This window comes from Lepidothrix coronata, unplaced genomic scaffold (genome assembly GCF_001604755.1).
Source record: "Lepidothrix coronata isolate B3197 unplaced genomic scaffold, Lepidothrix_coronata-1.0 Scaffold320, whole genome shotgun sequence".
Lineage (NCBI taxonomy): Eukaryota > Metazoa > Chordata > Aves > Passeriformes > Pipridae > Lepidothrix > Lepidothrix coronata.
In genome coordinates this window covers 403,916-412,694 of record NW_016690500.1, presented here as the reverse complement: position 1 = coordinate 412,694, position 8,779 = coordinate 403,916, and the positions used below count along the sequence as shown (strand labels likewise).

The 8,779-nt window shown below is 48.8% G+C and overlaps 1 long non-coding RNA gene across 1 annotated transcript; it reads right to left on the bottom strand.

Moving 5' to 3' along the window:
• Positions 1-224: 224 nt before the first annotated feature.
• LOC108508878 lies at positions 225-3,762 on the bottom strand. Its single transcript, XR_001878541.1, has 3 exons — positions 3,675-3,762; positions 3,032-3,168; positions 225-575 (listed from the first exon to the last, which is right to left on the bottom strand). It is a non-coding gene; the product is annotated as an uncharacterized LOC108508878 (long non-coding RNA).
• Positions 3,763-8,779: the final 5,017 nt, after the last annotated feature.

Sequence of the window (8,779 nt, the reverse complement as noted above, 5' to 3'; positions counted from 1 at the left end):
TCCAGGGAGCTCCAAACCAGCACGTTGTGTTCCAGCCAGCACAAAGAACCACCAAACCTCACCTCAGACAACACGTTCCACTGATCACCACCGGGAAACCAAAACCCTTTAACTTCCTGCAAAGCTCTTAAATATCCACCTTCCTCCTGCTTCCCTGCACCCAGCGTGGGAAGGGCAGGGAAAAGCTGGGTGAAGGCAGCAGCAAACACAGAGCTGATGAAAGAGATGTTTTTCCTGGGGGTTGGCTACCCCTGGCTGGTGCTGGGGAGTGCAGCCCACCAGGGCTGAGCACAGCAGGGGAGTTGCTGCTCTCCCCATCCCTCCAAGAGTCCTCTTCAGGTCAGGGAATTAAAAGTTGCTCCTTTTCCAGTTGGTAGCACCACCAGCAATGCTTCAAATACTGCTCCTTGGCTCTCTTTGACAGCAGAGAGACCTGGAATGTGAGGGGAAGAGAAGGGCCAAGCACTGGTCCCTTCTCCCCCTTACAGGTCCTGGAAATGAGTTTGTCTTCCTTTCTGGAAGTTTACCCTTCAGCTGGCAAACAGGGATTGATTTTTTTCTGGGGGTTGTAGAAACTGGAAATGAAAACAGATAATTTTAATATTAGCAACAATTTCATTTCATTACCACCTTTTCTTGCTAAAACATCTGTGCTGCTCTTTGCCAGATCAGCTCCATGGTTTGCAAGAGCAGCCAGAGGAAATGATATTTGGACTTTTATCACAGTGTAGATGAGAATCTTTCTTGTTGGATCTGTGCAAATGACAGTGGCACTGAATTGTGATTTTTGGAAACAGAATAACTGCTCCTGACATCTCCCCAAACTTGATCTTTACAGGCTTAAATATTTTCCTCATCACATTATGCTTCTTCCAACTGTCTTTTTATAGCCTAAGACAAATGACTTAAACATCACAGTAATATAAAAAAGATTTTTTTCAGGTTGGGAATCTGTTTGATTTCTGTGCACACACCCAGGGCTGTACCCAACATGTCAGGCAGGACTGTTTCATTTGGAGGGATTTGGTTTTAAATGGGTGAGCACTTGATTGTTATTGAATAACACGACACAGCAAGCGATGTGTGGCTGGGCACTGCTCTGTCCTGCTGTCATTCCATAGAAACCATGCACGGGAAAAAAAGAAAGGAGAAACCAGAGAAAACCCCAAAACCTCATTTTAAAACCCAGCTCAAGGTTTTTATGAGGTTGGGTAACTCTCAGGAGTCTTCCTGCAGAAGTGCTGAATCCACACCTCCCTTTCCCTTTCCCTTTCCCTTTCCCTTTCCCTTTCCCTTTCCCTTTCCCTTTCCCTTTCCCTTTCTCCTTCCTTTTCCCCTTCCCTTCCCAAATCATCCCAAACCTTCCCTTCCCTCTCTAAGTGGGATAATCACTCTGTTGTTTCAGGGCAACAATTAAGCTCATTAACGTCTTTTTTCTTAAAAAGACAAAGGTCCCTCTGCTTTGACTAATCCAACCAGCCACCAGCAGCCTGTCAGCCAAAGAGACTTTATAAATCCAAACTCTTGGCTGTGCAGGTGAAGGGGGTGTGTGGAGACAGTGGGGACCTGCTCAGGATCCTTGGGAGGGGTTTGATCTCTCAGGTGTAGGAGGCTCTGGGGACCTGGGGCAGGGAGGGACCATGTCCTGCCTGCCAGGGCTGTGCCAGAAGCTGTGTCACCGACTCCAGGAGGTGCAGGAGGAGTTGAACAGGCTGTATGGTGTCGGGAAAGATGATTTATGGGCCCTTCCCAGAGACAGGAGGCTGTGGGTTTTCAGGACACACTCAGAGCCAAGTCCTTGTAACTTTAACTGGCCAAACCTGAGCAACATGAGCCCTGCACCATGGAATTCCTGTCCAGCTTGTTCCTTGGCCAGGGCTCTCACCAGATGTCCCATTGACAGCTGACATTAGCACAGCCCAGGGCTGCCAAACACTAATTCCATCAGCACTAAGGCCCTTGTCCCCATCACACAGGCTTAGACACCCCTTTCCCATCACAGTGTGACCTCTGATGCTTAACTGTGGGATTGCTCTTGGTCAGGGTCTCCTGAGAGCTTCCCAAGCAATACAGACGACTCTGTGTCCTTGTTGCAGATCCTGGGTGTTGACAACCTTGTGTGCACGAGTATGTGAGGGGCTTTTGGGAGCTTGTGGAACATCCCCGGTAGTTTCCTTGCTCTGCCCTATCCCACTTTGAGCAGTGGGTTCTCCCAGTACTACAGATCATTTAGTATTTTTCAGCCTGTTTTGTCAATCCCTCCAGGCACCTCCAGGTCCTCCCTGGTGGAGCTGATACCAGATTGCAAGCCCAGATCCATGCTGACCCCCTGTGAGGCACCAGTTCACACTCCTGGAAGGGTGTGGGAAAGCACCAGTACTGTGCCAGAGTTCTTCAGGGTAATAACTGACCATATTTCAGGGTAATAACTGACCATATTTCCCATTTATTTCCCTTTTCCCACCCAAAGGAAGTACAGGAAATCCCAAGGTAAGGTTTGCCATCTGTTCCCTTTATCTTTCTTAAAGGGAATTGTACTGAAGCACCTTAATGGAGAGACAATTCCTGCCCGTGTAAGGGCTGGTGGTGTCTCTTGGCTGTGTCTGTACCTGGCTGTGAGTGCAAACAGCAGCTCCTCACAGGAGTTTGGGCACTGAGAGCAGGAAGCCTCGGAAGGGATTCATCTGTAGAACAAGGCAGGCAGGGTGGGGGAGTTGGTCCCTTTTTTTTCCCTTCTGCTTTGTGAAGAAGTTACAAACTGCCCTGGACAGCACAGCTGCAGCTGGGAGCACTCGTGTAACCAACTAAAATGGGTCTTGTGGGAAACCAAGTCCTCTGTTGGACTGATACATTCAAAGCTCATTGGATAAGATGCAGAGAGACGGGAGAACAACTCAGGAGCTCCCACTTCCCAGAGGCTTCCCATGATCCAGACCTGTTTCTCTATTGTTTCCCCAGCACAATTACTCTTATTATACTTTTCTGGACCAAGGCTGGACTTTGGTCTGGTGGGACTGAAGTGTAGCATCACCTCCATCTCCATGAGGTCAGACTAAACCCGGTGTGCACTGGAGTAGCCTGAGGTTCTTTGGCAGGGTTGGTCCTTTCCCTGCCTTCCTTCCCACATCAGCCAGCAAATGCAGTTCTCAAAGTAGTTTCAGGGCACATCTGCCAAGGGAGCCACCACAAAGTTACCAAATTTGCAAGTCCTAAGTGGTTGGGAGGGGGAGACAGATGCTGAGCACTCCTTGAAGCTGCTGTGGTGCTTTTCTTTACCATCAGGCTTCAGGTGCCTGTGTGATACATCCATTCCAACAGCCCTGGGAAAGCCTGTTGAATAGTTTTCCTTGGATTGACCTCACTTGTATTAGCTGAACACAGAATTATCCCTTCTGACTGCAAGGCTGCTGCTGCAAAATCCTTCCCAGGCATTTTCCAAAGCTTCAGTAACAGCAAAGGTGTCTTTTCAAGGACCACTAACTCCTGGAAGCACTAGCACAACCTCATTTCCCAGCTGTGTGAAAGCAATGAACCTCCTAAACTTTAACTGCTGCTCTGGAGTGCCTGAAAAGGTCTCATTAATTAGGAACTGTGCTGATTCTACCTTGTTCTTTCAAGGCCATAAGCAGAGCTGAGCAAAGAATTGAAAACTAGTCATTCAATGAGTTAATTACTTTCAGCAGAGTTTGTGCTGTCCAGTGAAATGATCCGACTGATCCCATATCCCAAATTGTGCAGTTATGGCTTTAAGTGGGCTTGTCCTACTGTAACTTTATTATGACAGAGAGAATTCCAGCCCTTGTGCTCTGCTGGAACCAGTTACGTGGCTGTGACCTCATCCCAGAACCCCTGAGGTTGGAAAAGACTTTCAAGATCATCAAGTCAATGAGGATGGGGAAGGGCCTTGATTTGAAGGCGTGTGAGGACACTGAGGGCACTTGGTGTGTTCAGCTGGAGCAGAGGAGACTGAGGGGAGACCTCAGTGCAGTTCCAATTCCTGGGCAGGGGCAGAGGAGGGGCAGGGACTGAGCTCTGCTCTGGGGGGACCAGGGACAGCAGCCAGGGAATGGCTGGAGCTGTGTCAGGGCAGGCTCAGGTTGGATCTCAGGCCAAGGTTCTTCCCCCAGAGGCTGGTTGGGCACTGCCCAGGCTCCCCAGGGCAGTGGGCACAGCCCCAAGGCTGCCAGAGCTCCAGGAGGGTTTGGATGATGCTCTGGGGCACAGGGGGTGACTCTTGGGGCTGGGCCTGTGCAGGGCCAGGGGTTGGACTGGATGATCCTTGGGGGTCCCTTCCAACTCAGCATGTTCTGTGTTTCTGTGAAATCCAACCTTTAGCCAATAACCCCCTGACCACTAAACCATATCATGAAGTGCCACATCCACATGTTTTTTGAACCCCTCCAGGGATGGGGACTCCACCACTGCCCTGGGCAGCTGTGCCAGTGCCTGACCACCACTTCCCTGAAGAAATTTTCCCCGATATCCAATTTAAACCTCCCCTGGCACAACTTGAGGCCGTTTCTGCTCATTCTGTCCCTTGTTCCCTGGGAGCAGAGCCCGACCCTCCCTGGGCTCCACCCTCCTGTCTCAAGGAAAACCCAGAGCAGTTTATTCCATAAAATTCAGCCCTTGGTGTTTCCACAAGGAAACAGGTTTCAATCTGCTTAAAACCCCAGGCCACAGCCTATGTGTTGTTTCAAGTAAACAGATAAAAGATGAAAATGGAGGGCTGAAAATACAGGAAAATAACAGGAATCCAGCAGAATTTCAGATGGAAGAGGTGGGATGATGTGGGTCACAAAGCTGAAGATAAGCAGATGATAAACTATTTCCACCATTGGAATGGTGGAAATAAATAAAGCCCCCCCCAATCATAATTAATTTTCTAAGTATGTTTCTGTTTCAATTTAGATCTCAAAAATCCAAAAAATAAATGTTTTACTTTGGAGACTGAAACAAGAAAAAAAAAATCCCAAGACAAAGCCAAACCACAGATTTAATAAAACTCTATTTCTGAGAAATTTGTTTTGCAGTAGATGTAAAGTGCAAGACTCTCTTACAGTGCAGCACGTACACGGAGGCCCAGAAGAGGTACTTACATTAGCAGGTTTGGGAAGATTCCGGGAAAAACCAAGTTTTGGGAATTTTCACTGTCCTGTTAAACTTCTCACACTATAAACTTCCCAATGATTGAGTTCACTGCCAGCATGTTTACCAGAAAAATCATTTTTCCACAAGAAAATCCTAAACACAGCTGAAAACATAATTAAATTGTGTCAGTCTATTTTATTGCTGTTCTAAGACTAAAATTTATGTCTGCAAGCTCAGGGCAAAGGGAGCTGGGGAAGGGTCTGGAGCACCAGCAGCTGCTGAGGGAGCTGGGGGGGGCTCAGCCTGGAGAGGAGGAGGCTCTAGGAGACCTGAAAGCCCCTTCCAGTGCCAGAAGGGAATGGCTTCCCAGTGCCAGAGGGCAGGGATTGATGGGAGATTGGGGAAGAAATCCTTCCTTGTGAGGGTGGGGAGGCCCTGGCACAGGTTGCCCAGAGCAGCTGTGGCTGCCCCTGGATCCCTGGAAGTGTCCAAGGCCAGGTTGGATGGGGCTTGGAGCAACCTGGGCTAGTGGAAGGTGTCCCTGCCCATGGCAGGGGTGGGACTGGATGGGCTTTAATGTCCCTTCCAACCCAAACCATTCCATGATTCTATGAAAGACCCTGGTCAGCAGCATCTCAGCCTTCAAGGATGGAGGAATTGAGCAAAAACAGGGTGATAAAAGTAGTAGAAGAACCAAATTTTCTGCCTCCACTCTGTGTAAGAGGAAAGGAGCAGGACCAGTGATGGCTCGTTTGGGATCGGTGCTTCTCCTGGGAACTCACTGGCAGCACCCACCTCGCTGGGAAGAACTATGACACATTTGTTGCTGTATTTTGGGTTTAGGAGCCTCTTATTTCCCCTGGACAGCTGAATTTAGGAGCTGCTGGTTTGGCAGTGGGAGGAATGGGCTGGCTGAGCTCTGCCGTGTCCGTGACCCAGGGGCTGAGTGTCAGGAGAGCAGCGTTGCTCCAGCTCACATGGAGCTCTTGAATTTAGTTGTCCTGGGTGAATAAAATCAGGGATAAAATGCTTTGGAGAGCCCTTTTCCTCCCAGCATCTGGCACAGGAGGGTGTGGGGTTGTGCCACTGCCAAAGCTTGTCCCCAGAATAGACCCAAAGGGCCCAGATGGGGTGTGGGGGAGCTCTGGGTGCTCCTCTCCAGCACCCACCCATTTGTCAATGATATGCATCCTTGGTGGGACTTCTAGTCTTCCAAAGCCTTGAAATGGAATTTCCCTATAGTCTCCTTAAAGCCAGAAGACCCAAAATAACAAAAAGGCTTCCAGTCTCTAATGCCACTTTTTATTCAAACACAAATTCCAAGGTAACTTTGGAAATGAAGAACATCCAGATCTGCTGGGAGAAGCAGAATTTTAATGGAGAGGCTTGAAAACAAATCTCTTTGTGTCATGGTGGTAACCTGGGAAGTGGGATCCCACCCCTGACTGGGAGGTAGAGACCCCTCCAAGCTCCTTATTGATGGGCTTGTGACAGGAAGAAGTTGCTCAGACTTTAGAGGTCCCTCTGGGAACTGGTGTTCTCCAGCTTCTTTGCAGGGCTGCAGATGCCAGGGAAGAAGGAGGGGAATATCACAGGGAGCTATAAATAAAAAGAAAGCCATAAAACTGAAGAGTTTAAAAAGTGCTGGAGCAGTGGGACAGGCATTCGACAGGGCCTGTGGACAGGAAAGCTGATGGCACTGTGTGACTGCCCCGGGCCCAGGGGACAAGACATATATTCTTGTGATCAGCTTTCCAAATAATATTAAAGTCCTTGGTATATTGCCCCACAGGGGTGGAACAGAGGCACAGGAGCCATGGAGCTCTCCAAGGGGAGTCCAGAGCTATTACATCCTTACACCATTAGCACACACACTCTGCTGGGACCAGCATTCCAGCATTTAGGAAAAGTAGGAAGAACAATGAGCTGGTTTAAAGCAAATCTCAGGATCCAACTGGTGGCTGAACGTTGAAAGCTTCATTTTTTTTAGCCTGAACTCTGTTTAGGCACAACTGCTTGAAAGCAGGGGAGTGTCCAGTTCCTGCTGGGGATGTTTTCTGATCAGTCCCAGAGTCAACTCCTTCTTCCTGAGATAAGGACCCCCTGTGGATCCCAGCCAGCCCAGCACACATTGCTTTGGGAGCTCAGTGTGCCCAAAGGGCTCTCCAGTGACCCTGGTCCCTCCTCTGTAGTATCACAATCATAAAGGGTTGGGGCAAATCTTCACAGGTGCCCATCTCAAAATACCCACGTTACTGAAATCCAGGGCCTCTGACAGAGCCCACAGGGACCAAGATCTCTCGTGTGTTCAAGATCCCAGAATCACAGGATGTGCTGAGTTGGAAGGGACCCACAAGGATCATCCAGTCCAACCCCTGGCCCTGCACAGGCCCAGCCCCAAGAGTCACCCCCTGTGCCCCAGAGCATCATCCAAACCCTCCTGGAGCTCTGGCAGCCTTGGGGCTGTGCCCACTGCCCTGGGGAGCCTGGGCAGTGCCCAACCAGCCTTTGGGGGAAGAACCTTTGCCTGAGATCCAACCTGAGCCTGCCCTGACACAGCTCCAGCCATTCCCTGGCTGCTGTCCCTGGTCCCCCCAGAGCAGAGCTCAGTCCCTGCCCCTCCATGCCTGTTACTGGATCTTGCCAAAACAACCCTTTGCTCTCCTGTGGCTCTGAACTTTGTTCTTGCCCAGCTCAGCTCTGCTCACGTTCCTCCCTGTGATGTCCTGGGTGTTTGGGAGGACCCCGGGGAGGTCATTCCTCTGCTCTGGTGGAGGATGCCAAGGAAATCAGGGAGTGCCAGTCCCAGCCATAGAGCAGAGGGGGTTTCCAAGAAAAAGAGAGGCAAAGAAAACCTTCCGAGGCTACTTCGACAGTAACTTTGATTTTAAGCCCCAGGGAACCAGGACTGGCTGCCTTGGTCCCACAGTGCCCCTTCCTGATGCTTTCAGTCAAAAATTAGAGAAGATTAACAGGTAGCCAGTACCAAACAGGCAAAGTTCTTCCCACAGATCTTCTCGGGTAAAAGTGAATATGGACACCAAGCCAAAGGAAGTTACTTCCCTAAGAGCTCAGCAAAACAGCTGCAAATTTCCTGGGATTATAAAGAGGGGGGAAAATTAAAATTATTCAAATGGGGTAAAACTAAAGAATCTTTCAAAATGCACATGAAAAACCAAGATGTCTGGGCAGGATTTATGCAAGTCTTGGTTCTGCAAAATCAAATTGATTGAGAAGAAACTCCAGATTGGACACCTTCCTGGACCACTTCTCCCATCACACAAAAGGCCTATTGGAGAGCAAAGAGACCAGAAGATTTATAATAATTCTGTTTCCTAATGCTTAACTCTCTGTACTCAGAAATCTGGGAGGAAAGCAGTGCTGTGGAAGCTACTGAAGCATTTCCTCTTAGAAGAACCAGCACTGTTTCCCAGGATGACCTCCATGTCACTTTGTCCCACTGGGATAGAATAATTTCAGCTTTATCTCTGGGAGTTTAGTTTAGTTCATCTGCACATTTAAGGCTTGGTAGTAATTTTTTTCCTCTTTTTTTTTTTTTTCCCCAAGGATACACGATCAAATCATACAAAATCAGTATATCAAAAAGATGATGATACATAAACCAGCAGCCCATTCCACAAACAATAAAACCAGGTAAAATTCAATATACAGCACTAGCAAGTAATTT